Source organism: Mustela lutreola, chromosome 11 (assembly GCF_030435805.1).
Source record: "Mustela lutreola isolate mMusLut2 chromosome 11, mMusLut2.pri, whole genome shotgun sequence".
Lineage (NCBI taxonomy): Eukaryota > Metazoa > Chordata > Mammalia > Carnivora > Mustelidae > Mustela > Mustela lutreola.
Window position 1 is genome coordinate 23,560,952 of NC_081300.1, and position 17,606 is coordinate 23,578,557.

Here is a 17,606-nt window from a genome sequence, read left to right on the forward strand (position 1 = left end):
CCATTCCGAGTGTCCTTCTTTTTCAGAGGTAGAGCGGAGCCCTTAGGAAGACGGGAAGATGGGTCCTGATCAGGCCCTCCTCATTGTGATTCCGGCTTTGCCATTTACTGGTATAAACTTGGGTAAGGCAGCCTTCCAAGCCTCAGTTTGCTGATCAGTGAAATGGACATAATAATCCTACCCATAGTGGTGGCATGCTACAAAGATTCAATTGTACAACATCAAACACTTTGCATAGTGCTTGACACATAGAAGATGCTCAGGACATGTTGGTTAATTTTGCTCCTGACCTTCAACCAGCTCTCCAGTCCCCGTTCCTTCTTTTCTCGATGCTGCCCACGTCTCCAGCGAGGCCCATCCTGGCTTTCAGTGTGGGATCGGAATGTCATCTTGATCCTCCCCAATGAGAGATTATAGTCCTAGAGTCAGCTCTGCCTCTTTCTCCTCCCCCTGTGCTGAGGACTGTAGCATTGAGCCTTGCCCACCAGGGGGGCTCAATAAAGAATATTGAATTTGTGGAGTTGCTAATACTGGTGTCTTACCTGAGCATGAAACTAGCACCTCGCAGTTGGCTTTAGAATGGCCCAATATATTTCCATAAGAATGAGAATCGTAACTGAACGAGAAGAGCTAGTCATTTTCTCCCACTGGGCTCTTGTCTGGGTGTGTTCAGAGCAAGAGCAGTGGCTTTTTATGCTCCAGAGCCAGCTTCAATAGGTTCTTTTCATTCTGTCTGAATGGCCCCGGTGGCTCCGTTAATAATTCTGTGTTGTATCTTTTGGGCGATCTCTTGTTAATAATTAACACTCCACCTTCTGTTTCTGAGTGTGATTACTGTAATCATGTTCCTTTCAAGCTAATGAATTTCCAGCAGCACTTTGCAAATGTTAACCAGGTAATGGCCCAAATGTCTCCCTGCAAGAAGAAAATGTTTTTCAGAAACGTAGATCAGAGAGTTAAAATGTCATTTCCTAAGCCATGCGGCTAGAGGCACATGCCTCTGCCCGGGCGAAAATGCTATAGGAAATTCAGGGCCTTTCGACATGCTTGCATGGACTGACTACATCAGCAGGCATGGTCTCCTTGGAGAAAGAAAGCAGCTCAGTCCCAAAGGTGACATCACGTGTGCTGGAAGGACCCATGAGCTGGTGTCAGGAAACCTGACACGCCAGGTACCTTCATCAAGTCACGTAACCACTCAGCACCTCAGGGTTTTCATCTGTGAAATGGGAGGAAGAAGCTACCACCCAAGGTCCCGTGATGGTAAAATGAGACAGTGGGTGGAAATGGTACGGTGTTAGCCCATGGTGAGCTGTGCTTGTGGGCACGGTAGCCACTGATCAATGGAGCCTTTAATACAAGGGAATTTGTGGGAAGAAGGAAAGACAGCACTAACAGAGATTTAAAAGTAATATGCAATATTAATAATTAATTTAAAAGTAATATGCAATATTAAAAATCTTAAAAATATAAAAACAGTAAAACTGAGTATAATACGTTGTTCTATATATCAGGGTGCTTCTCCAGATAATAAGTACCCCTGTCACAATGTGAATTAGGATCGTTTACAAGTTTAACATGTATCTATTTTATATAATTTTGTTACACCCAAACTTTATGGATAAGAAATAATGACTAACATTCAAAAATTGTGGAAACCTTGGCAACTCTTTCTTTGGACTATTCTAATATTGGGGTCAAATTCGATTCAAGATACTTAGGACTCTGTTAGGGAAAAATGAAAATCTTGATCTGTTTGGATTTAAAACTCTCAGAGTGACAGTTTATTTACTAACCCTTTACAAGCCTGAGGAGACTAAACCCAGGGATCTGCGATTTTCCTGACCAGTAAGAAAATCTAGACAATGTGCAGAGTCCTGGATTAAATGAACTCAAAGCAAATGAGCTTATTTTCTGACTTTAGTGAGCAGATTCAATTTCATAAACAAAAATTGTATGACTTAAGAGAGCAACCCCAATGTCCTGTATTAAACAGGGGTTACTTGTTTAGATGGTTAACCTATCTTATTTGTAAGTGTTGCTTCTCATTAACTCTCAGTAAACAAAGAAAGGATTTTATCATGAAGATACTAGAATATGCACAGTTAAGTCTGTTTAATCTTTTTCTTCTTTTTTTTTTTTTTAAAGATTTTATTTATTTATTTATTTATTTGACAGAATGAGAGACATTACAAGTAGGCTGAGAGACAGGGCTAAGCAGGCTCCCTGCTGAGCAGAGAGCCCAATGCAGAGCTTGATCCCAGGACCCTGAGATCATGATCTGAGCCAAAGGCAGAGGCTTAACCCACTGAGCTACCCAGGTGCCCCCAAGTCTGTTTAAACTTAAAGGCCCTTTGACCTACCTAGATCTGTGTTTATACTTCAACATAACTCTTGGTTGACCTCCTTGCTCTTACCTTTCCCAAGAAAAGGAAAGGCTGGCCTAGCATTTTGGATTTCACATGACTTTTTCTTAAATCTGATTTAAACATGTATGTCAATAAATGAAGTCAGCCTAAGAAATCAAAGCCTGGTATCTTTCGGTTTCCCCAGTGTTGGCTCAGGACGGTCCCCACCTGGCTTCAAGGAAAGCCCTTCTCTTCTGACTAGAATGGGGAGGACTCTGAGGGGGAGGATGGTTTATGTTCTCTCTCAGGGGCATCCAGATCTCACCCTCTCTGCTTCTAAGTGTTCCTAGAGCTGGAGCCTTCGGTGTAGCCTGTGGGAGGCAGCTGAAGGCAGAGAGCTCAGCTTCCGGATGTCCTTCCCCCTCAGAGTTCTTTAGTAAGAGATCATTAATGGTGATCTCTCTCAACTAATGAGAGCAACAGTCAGTAAAAAATTTTTTTTCATGGCTGGGCAGAAAACAACCAACCAAACAAACAAAAAAAACACCAACTGACAGCCCCCTTGCCTCATTTCCAGCTCACACACCCACTCTCCTTCTGGCCCTTCCCCGGCTGCGCTGAGGGAATACGTGCAGCTTAGCGAGGTGTGGTATCTTGTAGAAAAACACAGTGGGCAAGGTGTCACGTGCAGCTTACTGTTAAGGCAGGGGTTGGCGACTGTGGGATTTTCCTGCTGGGTATGTGCTGTGAGGTGAGGGAAGTTATTTCTGGCCTCAAAGCTTAACTCCTCCCTCCGCAGGACGAACACAGCCCCCCCTAGGGCCCCACCAGGCACACTCCCTTGTTCTTCTGAATGCGGCCCTTTCACTGGAGGTTCGCTGGGTCCCTCCTGCTGCCCTGCCCTTTCTAAAACTATCCAGAAGTGTGGCTGGTATCATCAGGGCCCAGAATCTGCAAAGAGGGCAAGTGAGGTCAGCCAGGATCACTGTCCTCGGCTCTCTTTCTCTCTCTCTCTCTCACATAAATAAAATCTTAAAAATAAGTAAATAAACGTGATTCATCTGAATTAAGATGTGCTGTACGTGGAAGACACACTGGATTTCAAACACCTTGTATGAAAAAAAGAATGTAAACTATCTCATCTCAATAACGTTTTCTACTGATCACACCTTCAATGACAATATTTTAGCTATCTTGAGTTAAATACAAGATACTTTTCAAAATTAATTTCATTTGTTTCTTTTTACCATCTCTCCGTATGGCTGCTCGGAGGTTGAAAGTCATCTCTGGGGTTTGTGTATGTGGCTCACCTTCCCTTTCTCCCGGACGGGGCTGCCCTAATAGACACTTTCAAAGCCAGGCAGGCCAGGAGATGGTTTTGAGCCAGGGATTCCCCCCAAGCAGATTTTGGGGACAGTCACCTGCGCTCTCTAAGAGCAAGGTTGCTCTGATGGGGGTTGAGTGTGTTTGGGTTAATGCAGCAGTCTCTGTATCATAACCTGTGCGGTCGGCAAGGGGGGAGGGAGGGACAGAGGGAAGTAAGCCATTGGTAGGGGCACCAGTTCCCGAAGCTGGAGAAGATGGTTGTAGTTGAGGCTCATGGTGGTCCTCTTGACTAGGAGCCAGGGCTGGGAAGCCAAACTCAATTTGTCCCTCTGCCTCTGGGAAATACCAACTAAGTCATTTTGGCAGCTGGGTGGTGAAGAGCCAGGCTGGGACATCACTGCCCCTGACAACAGCTCTGTGACTTTGGACGAGTCACTGGGGCTCATTTCGCAGATCTGGACTCAGGGGAGGTGTTAATACAGGACCCCCTCTCGTCCTGCACCCACTATTCTCTTACCCGTCACAAGTTCGCCACCTTAGTGGTGTCCCCCAGAGTGACTGATCACCCCAGTCTGCCTGGGATAAAGGGGTTTCCTGGGTCAGAGGACCTTCAGGGTTAACCTGGGACAATCAGGGTCACCCTGCCTCGGAGAACTCAGCTGGGACTAGAAAGTTAAATAGCTACTAACTGGCCAGTGTGGGGGAGGGTGGGCGGTGCATGGGAGGCGGTGAGTGGGCGAGTGAGGACGTGGGCGGATGAGACCACCACTCCCTGGCGCCTTCCCTCAGCTTCCCCTGGAGAAGCAACGGTCCCTGGGGAGGGACACAGGAGTGGGGAGAGATTGTATGGGTTGGTGTTCTGGACAGTGCATTTATTCCCACTCCTCTCTCCGCCCTCAGGCAGCTGGAGGTTGACACCAGGGCTGCTTCGATCCCACTCTGAGGAGGATACAAGAAACAGAATGTCTGCTCCTATAACCTCCCTCCCCAAATCGGATCATTTCAGAATCGAGTCTATCACAGGAACTGTGAAAATGATCATTCTCACTATAAAAAAAAAAAGTAGGAACTTCTCTCAGCTTTCTCTCCATAAATAGTCTATTTTCCCCATTCTGTTTCCACAGTACCCAGGCGGGACAGCCCCCATGCACGTCAATCCCTGATGCGGGTCCGGGCAGCATGCTGAGTTCCCACACTCCCCAGGCGGAGTGTGATGTGGGAGAATGCTTCCCAGAGGCTTCTCAGCTCCAGGATGTCTGCTGGGAGTCACTCAGAGTGTTGGTTAAAACAGCGTATTCCTGAAAATTCTGAATAAGTCAGTCAGAGGTGGGACCTGGGGTGTCTGGGAGCATCTCAGGTGAGTCTGATCTGGGAGCATGCGCAGTCGGGCCAAACATTAGAATCCCCTGGAGCATCTGAAAAACCAGGTGACCTTGAAGTCAGGCTTCCTAGGGGGAAGACCGGGGCATCAGTGTTTCTTAAAAAGCTCTTCTGGTGCTTTTAAAGATAGAAAAATGTATTGATGAAGACATTATACAAAGTGAAATAAACCAGAAACAAAACCACAAATAACTGTATCACTGCACTTACATGAGGGACCTAGAGTAGTCAGTTTCATAAGGGTCAGCTGGGTCTGGGGGGCGGGGATGGAGAGCCAGTGTTTAATGGGGAGAGAACTTCAGTTTGGGAAGATGGAAAAGTCCTGGAGATGGATGGTGGTGATATTGCTCAGCAATGTGAATGCGCTTAACGCCACTGAAGCATAGGCTTAAAAATGGTTAAAATGGTAAATTTTATATTATATGCATTTCACTACAATTTAGAAAAGGAAATATTGAGTAAAATGTGACTTTCTCTTCCTTATCCCCTCATTCTCTTTCCCATAAAAATCATATCATCAGTTTATTGAGTTTCCTTCCAGGCATATTCTGTGCATCTATAAACACATATAAATATATATCTTCATAAATCTACATACTTCCTGTTCAAATGGAAACATTACACTGTATGACCCACTACCTTTTTCACCCAACAATAAACCTGGAAGACATTTTCCCATGAGAACATAGTAAAGAGCCTCGTTACCAAAAGAAATTCATGATGTTCTGTGGGTGGTTGTGGTGTGATTTATTTGACCGTCTCCTAACGATGAAAGTCAAGGATTTCCCTCTTCTTCTGTTACTACAAACTGTGTTGCAATACACAGCCTTGTCTTTGGATCCATGTACAAGTGCACTGTAGAATAAATACTCAGAACCTGAATTGCTGGAACACGTATTTAAAATTTTGACAGTGCCGACTTACTCTTCATAGAGGCTGTACCAATGGGCACCTTCATGTGCAACGGAAAGGGAAGTGCCCGTGTTTATCCACTTGCTCGCTGACATGAGGAATTATCAGACGTTGGATCTGCTCCAGTCTCGTAGTGAAAAATGACATCTCCGAGCAGTTTTATTTTGCATTTCTCTTAGTTGTGAGTCGGAACATCATTCTGATGGACTCATCGAGGTGAAGTGGTCAGCTGGTAAGGGAACTATCTTTGGGTGGGCAAGATAGTGAAGATCTCTGCAGGCACCCTGAGCCCGCATCTCTTTAGCTACATGAAGTCCAGGCCGTCTCGAATGCAGAGGGAGGATGGACATTCTGGTGAACTGGACAGCACACCCCGTTAGATCTCCATGGAGGAAATTAGACCACCTGAGTCAAAGGGACACATTTTGCCCAGTCCGATCTTTATCACCGGCCTGGGGGAGAGGGACCTTCTTGGTGAAGAGTCCATCTGGCCCTGGGAGGATTGTAGGACAGGGTGACAGGGTGTTGGAGAGTTCCTTCCTCAGAACCGAAAGCTGGGGTTCCACCCACCCAGCTTATAAAGGGGGAAGCCAGGTACCATAAACTGGGAGCATTATATCTTTCCAGGTTCTCTGTAGAGGTTAGCAATACACATGGAAAAGGGCATGAACTTGTCTTTCAAGCAGTGAGTAGAGGAACGTGGCTGTCTGTGGGGTCATATGGGAGAAGTGGGCAGGCTGAGACCCAGGAGCCTGCTTCCTGGGCGGATGGAGGGCCCAGGAACGCCGGTGTGTGTGTGAAGCCGAGAGAGGACGACCAGGAGGGTGCTAACTTCATAACCCCTGGTAGTTCAGCTCCCAGACATCTCAGGACCCAGCTCTGCACACCCAGCAAGGCAAGACTGCCCGGCCCGCTCTAGCTGGCTGTTCCTCTCCCCTTAGAGGGAGTAAACCAAAGCTGCTCGGTGACCAGAGGAGGGCGACAACGTCCTGTCTTTGACCCTGTAGGAGCAATTCTTTGGTCAGGGCAAAGCTTAGTTTAGGATTTCCAGGCCATTTAAAGGGTTTTGTTGTCCCCCTGCAGGCAGGGGCGGGGGAAGGTATCACTCTTCAGAGCGGCTAGCAGAAAACGTCTTTCATGTCTCCAGACTTTCAAGAATTTTTTTGAAGCCCTTTGACGTGCTTGGCTAGTAACTGTCTGTGGGTCACTCTGCCTTGTTATGTGAAAGCCACGGGTGAACCTCTGGACCTATGAGGTACCCCTGCCCTGTGCCTCAACCCCACCCACTACCCCCAGATCTGGGCTGTCCCACAGAAACCACCTCTTCCTGTTCTGGGGCTGGCTCCTCCCTCCCTCTGCAGAGCCCCTTCCCTGTTGTTTGTTGGTTTTTTGGTGGTTATATTCATATAATGTGGAACTCACCACTGAGATAATTTCAAAGTGTACAATCCAGTGCATTCACTACATGCTCCACGTTATAGGATCACCAGAATCTAGCTCCAGAACATTCTTCCCAGTGATGGAGAGCTTTCTACCCTTTAAGCCGCTCTCACTTCCCTTCCCTCTCAGCCCTGGGCAACCACTAATCTACATTTTGTCTCTATGGAATCACCTATTCTGGACATTTTATATAAATAGAATCGTGCCATATGTATACACACACATATGGTCTCTTGTGTCTGGCTTCTGCTCAGCATAGTATTTTTGAGGTTCATCAACGTAGCATTGTTATGACTTTGTGAAGTTAACTTCTGTTAAGTGGAGCCCTGGGTACCCATGGGGAGCCCTGATTCGACAGACCATATGAGGAATTGAACTGGAGCCGTTGGTGACTCTCAGGTCCTGGAGGAAGGACAAAGCACACCTCCAGGGGCCACACGAGGAGGTCAAGGCAGAGTGCAGAGAAGGGCACAAACTGAGCTGCAGACCTCTATGAGGGTCTATAGGTGGAGTGCTTTGGGGTTCCTGAGCTAGGGCTGGATTGCTCAGTTGAACCCTCCAAAGCATGGTTTTGGTAGCCCCACGGGGATCTCATCTAAGAGCTATATAAGTCAAACAGGCACTGGGAGGCAGGAGTGACTGCTGATCCCAATGGCTGTTGCAGAAATCCTATTGGGAGCTTTCACGTTCTCAAGAAACTCAAAACTCTGCGGGCTGCTATCAGGTCATGGGCTTGCACGGAGGGGCTAGGGTGGGTTTGAGGTCCCCAGAGGATGCCCGACCAAACAAAATGTATGCCAAGGCCACAATACCATGACGTAGTTTAGCTAAACTCTTGACAATCATGCAGGAGGTCTTCATTCCTTTTTAGGGCTGGATAGTATTCCATTGCATGGGCGTACCATAGTTGGCTTACCCATTCATTCTCTTGATGAATGTTGTTTCCATCTTTGGACCATTATGAATAATGCGACGGACATTGGTGTACAAGTAGCTGAGTCCCTGCTTTCAATCTTTTGGGTATACACCTAGGAGTGCTGTTGCTGAGTTAACCAGTAACTCTCTGTTTAACTTTCTGAGGAACTGCCCAGCTGTTTTCCATAGTGGCTCACCATTTTACATTCTTACCAACAATGCATGAGAGTCCCAATTTCTCCACATCTTCATCAACGCTTGTCTTTTTTGTGTTATTGTTATTATCAGTAACATTATTACTATATCTTTCCTAGTGGGGGGTGAAGGGGCATGCTTTTGTGGCTTTGATTACACTTCCTTAATGATGACTGATGGAGAGCGTTATTTCATCTGCTGGTTTTATTTGTTTATCGTCTTTAGAAAACTGTTTGGTTAAGTCCTTTGCCCATTTTTAAATTATAGGTTTGGTTGTGTTTTTGCTGTTGAAGTTTAAGAGTTATTTATATATTCTAGATAGTAGAACCTTATTAGATGTATGACTTATACAAATTTTCTCCTGTTCTGCGTGTTGTCTTTTCACTTCATTGAAAGCTGCATTAAAGTTTTTAAAATTTTGGTGATACCCAATTTATTTTTTTCTTTTGCTGCTGCTATTTGGTGTCCCATCTAAGAAACCATTGCTAAATTCAAGGTAATGAAAAATTAGCCCTTATGTTTTCTTTTAACAGTTTTATAGTTTTAATAATTATAGTCAGGCCTTTGATCCATTTTTTAAAAGCATTATCCAGGAGCACCTGGGTGGCTCAGTCAGTTAAGCATCCGACTCTTAATTTCAGCTTGGGTCATGATCTCAGTGTTGTGAGATCCAGTCCCATGTTGGGTGTGGTGCCTGCTTAAGATTCTCTCTCTTCTACTCCCTCTGCTTCCCTCCCCCTGCCCCCAACCCTTGCACTTGTGTGTGCTCTCTCTCCCTCTCTCTTTAAAGTATAAATTAATTAAACAAAACAGAAGTGTCATCCTTGTGGGTTTTTTAAATTGAGGTATCATTGACATGTAAATTACGTTAATAATTTGAGATATAATGTGATGATTCAATATTTGTGCTTTTGATCCATTTCAAGTTAATTTTTGTATATGGTGTGAGACAAGGGTCCAACCTTATTCTTTTGCGTGTGGTATCCAGTTCTCACAGCACCATCTGCTGAAAAGACTGTCCTTTCCCCCATAGAATGGTTTGGTATCCTCATTGAAAATCAGTTGACCGTTGCTGTATGGTTTTTAGACTTCTAATTCTATCCCATTCTCTTTTAAGCCTGCCTGGACTATTTGAGAATAAGGTGCTTTTCTTTTATTCTCCAACCCCTTGGCACTCTTCTTACTTACTACTCCCAATGTTTTCTTTTCATTCACGATGTGATTCCTTCCAAACCTTAGCCCAAGATTCTGCAATATAATTATTTGTGTAGAGAATTCCTTTTCTGACCTGATCTCCCAGTTCTCAAGCCTCCTTTCTTGCAGTACTCTTCCCCAACCCTACCACAGCCACCAGCTTCCACTGCTGTTCCCTTGTCCTTGTCCTCACCAATAACTCCACTCTCCATAACCATAGTTTCAGACATCCCAGACTCCAACCACTACCTGGTATTTATTAGAGAACTATAAATTAAAACAGTGAGACACCACTACACACCTATGAGAAAGATTAAAATCCCAAACACCGAAAACACCAAATGCCAATGAGGCTGTAGGGCAATAAGAACTTTCATTCATTGGGATGCCTGGGTGGCTCAGTCGGTTGGGCAGCTGCCTTCGGCTCAGGTCATGATCCCAGCCTCCTGGGATCGAGCCCCATATTGGGCTCCTTGCTCAGCAGGGAGCCTGCTTCTCCCTCTGCCTCTGCCTGCCACTCTATCTGCCTGTGTTCATTCTCTCTATCAAATAAATAAATAAAATATTTTTAAAAAAGAACTTTCATTCATTGATGATCAAAGTGCAAAATGGTTCAACCACTTTGGAAGACAGTGTCAGTTTCTTACAAAACTAAACATAGTCTTATCATATGACCCATCAATCACCCTCTTTGGTATTTATCCAAATAAGTTGAAAACTTATGTCCCCACAAAAACATGCACAGAAATGTTTATAGAAGTTTTACTCATGATTGCCAAAAATTGGAAAGAACCAAGATGTCCTTTAATAGGTGAATAAACAGTGTTGCCTTCAGACAATAGAATATTATTCAGCAATAAAAAGAAACAAGCTATCAAGCCACAGAAAGGCAGACAAAGGAATCCTAAATGCATATTACTAAGTTAAAGCAGGCAGTCTGAAAAGCCACATCCTGCATGATTCCAAATATATGAGGTTCTGGAAAAGGCAAAACGATGGATCAGAAACTTGAGGGGAGGATGGGAGGGAGCACTAGGGGGAGCAGGGAGGATTTTCAGGGTCATGGAGGGATTCTGTACAAGACTGTAATGGCTGGTGTAATGTGTAATGTAACGTGTAATGACATGGATTCATGTCATTACACATTTGTCAAAACCCAGAGAATGGTACAAAACAAAGAATGGATCTAATGTAAATTATGGATTTCAGTTAATAATTTGTCAATATTTGTTCATCGGCTTTAACCAAAGTGCCACAGTAATGTAAGAGGTTAATAATGGGACAGTCTGAAGGGGAGAGAAGGCAGTATGTGAGAACTTCAGTTCTTTGTAAACTTAAAACTGCTCTAAGAAAGAGTTCAATTAAAAAAATTTGAAATCTCAACACCAGGGCACCTGGTGGCTCAGCTGGTTAAGCATCAGACTCTTGATTTCAGCTCAGGTCTTGATCTCAGGGCTGTGTTTAAGCCTCGTGCTTGCTCCATGCTGGGCAGGGAGCCTGCTTAAAAAATAATTAAAAAAAAAATCTTAACAGGAAAAAAAAAATGTTTGAAGATGTTGAAAGGTAAGACTAAGCATGTAATTGCCTCATCTCCAGAGTTCTTTTTTTTTTTTTTAAGATTTATTTATTTATTTGACAGACAGAGATCACAAGTAGGCAGAGAAGCAGGCAGAGAGAGAGGAGCAAGCAGGCTCCCTGCTGAGCAGAGAGCCCGATGCAGGGCTCGATCCCAGGACCTGGGACCATGACCTGAGCCGAAGGCAGAGGCTTAACCCACTGAGCCACCCAGGCGCCCCCTCCAGACTTCTTGTAAGAAAATAAATCATTGTGTATCACTTTTAATTAGTTTTCACTTGTCTATAGTTGAGAACATCCTAATTCATGTATTAATTGTTACATAGTAAACTGAGGTCAGGAGAGATTCAGCTACTTGTCCAAGAACACAGAGCTAGAAAGTGGAATGGCTAGGCTTCACATCTGGTTTTCCTAACTCCTAATGCTCCATAGTCTTTCAAGCTAATATGTGCTTTCCTTGAGTGTGGACAGGACTTGTGATTTGCTTTTAGCCAATGGATTGTGGCAAAGGTGTTAGAGGAGCTCTCATTGCTGGCTTGATGAAGTGTGTGGTCATATTGCAGAGGCAAAGAATTGCAGAAGGCCTCTACATGGTAAGGGTGACCTTCAGTGGACAGCAAGCAAAAATCTGGGTCTTCAGTCATATAGCTCAACAGTAGAATGAGCATGGAAACAAATTCTTCCCCAGTTGAACCTCTATGAGAATGCAGTCCGGTTAATGCATTGATCTCAGCCTTGTGATCCCAAGCAGAGGATCCCACTAAGCTGTGTCTGGACACGTGACCCCCAGAAATGGGGAGGTAATAAATGGGTGATGTTCTAAGTTTTTAAGTTTTGGCATATTGTTATGCAGCTATAGAATACTATTAGCACTACCTATACCTTTCATGAGCCATATTTTGATTCCCTATAATTATTTATTTATTTTAAAAGGATTTTATTTATTTATTTGACAGAGAGAGATCACAAGTAGGCAGAAAGGCAGACAGAGAGAGAGAGAGAGAGGAGGAAGCAGACTCCCTGCTGAGCAGAGAGCCCGATGTGGGATTCAATCCCAGGACCCTGAGATCATGACCTGAGCCAAAGGCAGTGGCTTAACCCACTGAGCCACCCAGGCACCCCTCTGTAATTATTTAAATTGTGTTTTACAAATACTGACATTGATGCAAATGTTAGACTTATGTTTCAGATGGGTAAACAATGATCCTGGAATAAAACAGTTCGCTAGCCAGAGTTCTTTTCTTTTTGTTTTGAATTGCAGGAAAACAAGAAAAGAAATGTGTGTCATTTGAACAGAGCATAATTCAATTGTCTTTCTTGAGACCTTGTGTCAATCTGATTTGCAAGCAAATTGTTTTTTCTTCTGGCTCCCTAGGCGGTAAATATTCTCTATCTTCAAACTCCTTTTTCCAGAAGGGATTTATGTGTGTGTGTGTGTGTGTGTGTGTGTGTGTGTATGCATGTGTGCATGTGTGTATTTATGTATATATATGTGTGTGTATGTGTGCATGTATGTTACATTAGTCACCATACAGTGCATCATTAGTTTTTGATGTAGTGTTCCATGATTCATTGTTTGCATATAACGCCCAGTGCTCCATGCAATACGTGCCCTCCTTAATGGGCTCACCCATCCCTCTACTCCCCTCCCCTCTGAAAGCCTCAGTTTGCTTCCCATAGTCCATAGTAGCTCATGGTTCATCTCTGCTTTGATTTCCCCCCTTCAGTTTTCCCTTCTTTCTTCTAATGTCCTCCCTGCTATTCCTTATGTTCCACATATGAGTGAAATCATATGATAATTGTCTTTCTCTATTTGACTTACTTCACTTAGCATAATCCCCTCCAGTTCCATCCATGTCGATACAAATGGTGGGTATTCATCTTTTCTGATGGCTGAGTAATATTCCATTGTTTCTATGGACCACATCTTCTTTATCCATTCCTCTGCTGAAGGACATCTGGACTCCTTCCACAGTTTGGCTATGGTGGACATTGCTGCTATGAACATTGAGGTGCATGTACCCCTTCTTTTCACTAGATCTGTTTCTTTGGAGTAAATACCTAGTAGTGCGGTTGCTGGGTCCTAGGGTAGCTCTATTCTTAACATCTTGAGGAACCTCTATACTATTTTCCAGAGTGGTGGCACAAGCTTGCATTCCCATCAACAGTATAACAGTGTAAGAGGGTTCCCCTTTCTCCACATCTTTGTCAACATTTGTTGTTTCCTATTTTGTTAATTTTTGTCATTCTAATGGGGGAATGTGGGGAATGTGAATCACATTGTGGTTTTGATTTGTGTTTCCCTGATGGCTAATGATGTTGATTCAGAAGGGACTTATTACACGAAATAACAAAGTACTTTCAGATCCAAATGATGTGTTTCACATTTCTCTTTTAATGAGAAGCTTATCCTGTTTTCAAGATACCCAAGTGCCTGATTTTTTACTCCTCTTTCTAAAATAGAGACTTATTTATGCTGATTCCGTGAACTTCATATAGGCAACCCCTGTTAACGGTCTTCCACTGGACAAAGGGTAAAGTCTCCTTTATTGTGAAAATGTAAGCTCGGGAGCAAGCCGGAGGGAAGAATTTTAATTTCCTAGTCTGGTCACCCCAGTTTGCAGGTTTTTTTTTTAATATTTTATTTATTTATTTGACAGAGACAGATCACAAGTAGGCAGAGAGGCAGGCAGAGAGAGAGAGGAGGAAGCAGGCTCCCGCTGAGCAGAGAGCCTGATGCGGAACTCGATCCCAGGACCCTGAGATCATGACCCGAGCCGAAGGCAGAGGCCCCAACCCACTGAGCCACGCAGGTGCCCCCCCAGTTTGCAGGTTTGACTTACAAAAGTGGGCAGCCTTAGTTTTTATCATTTATTTGTTTGTATTGAACTATAGTTGACACACAGTGTTACATTTGTTCGGAAAAGTGGGCTTTCTTTAAACCTAGGTCCAGGGGGATGCACAGAACATCCAGGTCCACTCCAGGCCCAATTCTAGATCAGGAGCAGAAGTGAGGGCAGCCAGACTGGGCTGATACCCATGCAGGGAGCCCCTGCTACTTCTGTTCCGGCGGTCCCCATGTTCTTTCTCCCTTTTCCTCAAGGGAGTGTGGATGGCAGTTATCCTGTTCTCATTCACCACTGGGTTTTGGCCATGCCTGGGTAGATGGCTTATTCTTTAGCCTTTGGTCATTGACTTGCTCCACCAAGGTCTCTCAGAGGATTGCTTATCTCTCAGAGATCCTGCATTTGGAGGTGGATGAAGCAACTGACTCGTTCTTTTGGGGAGGAGCTGAGCATACAGTATATGACCTGAGCTTATCAGAAAGTGTGGCTTATGAGAAGAAGGACATAAATGGAGATCAGGGAGCCAAGGAGTGAGCTCCATTGGAAACTTTCTGGCTGTCTCTCTGGCTTCTAGGTCCTGCTTCACTCTTCCCAATAGTCTCAATTTCCACTGAGGATCCTCTGGGCTAAGCTCTTCTGAACCTTCTTTCCCACTGGCCAGAGGAATTGGTTTTGACTGGCTACGTCGCTCTAATCAGAATGCTTCTCAGGTCTTCCGTGGAGAGTCTGGACTTCAATGATCTTTTTTGCTTTCCAAAATGTGGTATACAGATATGATGCCTAAAATGGTGGCTGCCCTCTTGTTTTCATGAAAGAAGCCAGTCTGCAATGAAACTGACATATCAGGGACACCTGGGTGGCTCAGTGGGTTAAGCCTTGTCCTGCGGCTCAGGTCATGATCTCAGGGTCCTGGGATCAAGCCCTTCATCAAACTCTCTGCTCAGTGGGCAGCCTTCTCCCCCCACCCCCCCACCGCCTCCTCTGCCTGCCTCTCTTCCTACTTGTGATCTCTCTCTCAAATAAATAAATAAAATCTTTAAAAAAAAGAAAGAAAGAAACTGACACATCAAGAGGAACATGGCTAAGAGAATAACAGATAACTAGAGCCTACTCCTGATCAAACCATGCCTGAAATCCTTCTACCTTGGGGTGTTCTTGTTATAGAAGCTTATAAATTCTCCTAGAGTTTAAGGGAATGTGCATTGCATTTTCAGTTATTTGCAACAAAAAGCATCCTCATTGGCACAAGAGGTCTGGTTGCTACCACAGTTCTGGGAGGAAATTCCAGGATTTCAGAAAACCTACAAAGCTGGAAGGGCAATGTAAGTGGTTTTATAGGTAACAGGTAAGTCTAAGGAAGTTGAAGCTGAAGCAGGCAGGGCCATACAGGGCCCAAGAGGTCAGGGGTTTGGTTAGAACTCCATTACAGAGAAGTCAGTAAAGGTGAGATTTGCTCTTTCTAGAGATGTAGGTCCTATTTTTTTTTTTCAGGATTTATTTATTTATTTTAGAGAGAGAGAGTGTGAGCATGAGTGGGGGGATGGGCAGAGGGAAGGGGAGAACATCTCAAGCAGGTTGCTTGCTGAGTACAGAGCCCATAGGGCTCAATCCCAGGACCCTGAGGTCATCACCTGAGCCAAAACCAAGAGTTGGATGCTTAGCCAACTGAGCCACCCAGGTGTCCCTATTCAGGCTCTACTTTAATTGAGAACGGCTAGTGGGGGTCTGAGTGAGGGCCCTTGGCTGAGGGGTGGAGCTCTCACCTTGATTGTTGGGGATAGGTGAGAACAGGTGCCACTCATCACCAAATGTCTCACAGCCTTGCTTTCACAGTGGTTCCTCCAATTCTTTATAATCTAGTCTTCATAAAGACCATGGCAAGGCACTACCCTAGCAGTCCCCCACTCCCCTTTTTCTCCATCTTCCCCCTTCCTCTGTCTAAGACTATCCCTTTGGACTGTGAGGTGAGTTAATGGGAGTCACAAAGAAATATCTTGCACCATCTTTTAGAGGCTGAAAGTGTCCATGACTATTACAACTAGAACCTGGTCCCTTCCGGTAACAAATGATTTGGCCTGGCTTTCCAGACACTGGAGCACATCACAGGGCTTATAGACACACCGCATGTCCTTGAATGCTTAGCACACTGTCACCTTGGGCTTTTGTACTTGCTGTCCCCTTGGCCTGGAATGTTGTGCCCCACCTGCCCACAGAGCTGTGTCTTCTCTTTCTCAAGATGACCTGATTAGGAAGACAGGCTTCTTAAAATAAAATAGCACCTTCCATCACCCATCTCCATCTGCCAGCACTTCTGAGCTGCACTGTCTTCTTTATTTGTGTCTGATATTGGCCATCTTCTGCATATTACCCTGATGATTGTCTATCTCCCCTCTTTAGAAAGCAGGACAGAGACTTTGTCACTTTTTTTCAGTGTTGTGTCTTGGGTACCCAAATTAGGGCCTGATGTTCAATAAATACTTGAACAATCTACTCTACGGCTAGGAAAATTGAATTTTTAAACTTTTATTTATTTAAGTAATCACTACACTCAACATGGGGCTTGAACTGGTGACCCCGAGATCAAGTGTAGCATGCTCTTCCAGCTGAGCCAGCCAGGTGCTCCAGGAACACTGAATTTTTACAAGACACACAGGGGGAAAAATGTGCATCTTGAAAAGTTGTATTTGTTATTATTATTTTTTAATATTGATTGGTTGATTGACTGATCTTTTTGCTCTCAGTGCAGTGATCAGAAATGTTGGCTCAGTCGGGTTCTGGCTCCAATTCTCTTGAATGCGGAACAGCCTAAAATGTGGGATAATGGGGTGTAGGAGGTATGAGAAGAGACGCTGGAACTTTGTCCCGTCAGAGGTATGGTGCGTGTAACCAGTAGCCAGGCACCCAGTTCCTCTGGAGCACAATGGGAAAATGGCGTTGTCATGAGACAAGTTACCAAGACACAGTGGAGGGCGAGGTGCCAGAAAGAAGAGTGAGAACCTAAGGAAAAGTCTGCCTACAGAATGGCACAAAATCCAACATTATGGGAAGCATCAGTTAAGAAAAAAATCTTGGAAATAAAACTAAAAATATGTCAAATGATGAGATGATGAAGTTGGAAAGTGTCCTAGAAAGTACAGCAACAAAAAGAACAATGAGGAAGTCGAGAGAAAATAAAAGACCATTCCAGGAGGCTGACATCTAATAGCCACTCTAGAAAGATCCAAGAGAACAGGAGGAAGGGACTTAGCCAAAAATGCAACAGTATTGACCAGAAGGGAAGTGAGTAAGTGTCAGATCCAAAGTGTTCAGCAAGAGCCTAGATGATAAATGGGCGGGAAATACTTATGCAGGCATGCCACTGTGAAATATTCTAACAGCAGGGATAAAAGAATATCCTATCAACTACCAGGGAGAGGAGAAAAAAAATCCAGCAACAACAGTCCGGCTACAGAGCGTCACCACACAGACGAGCCTG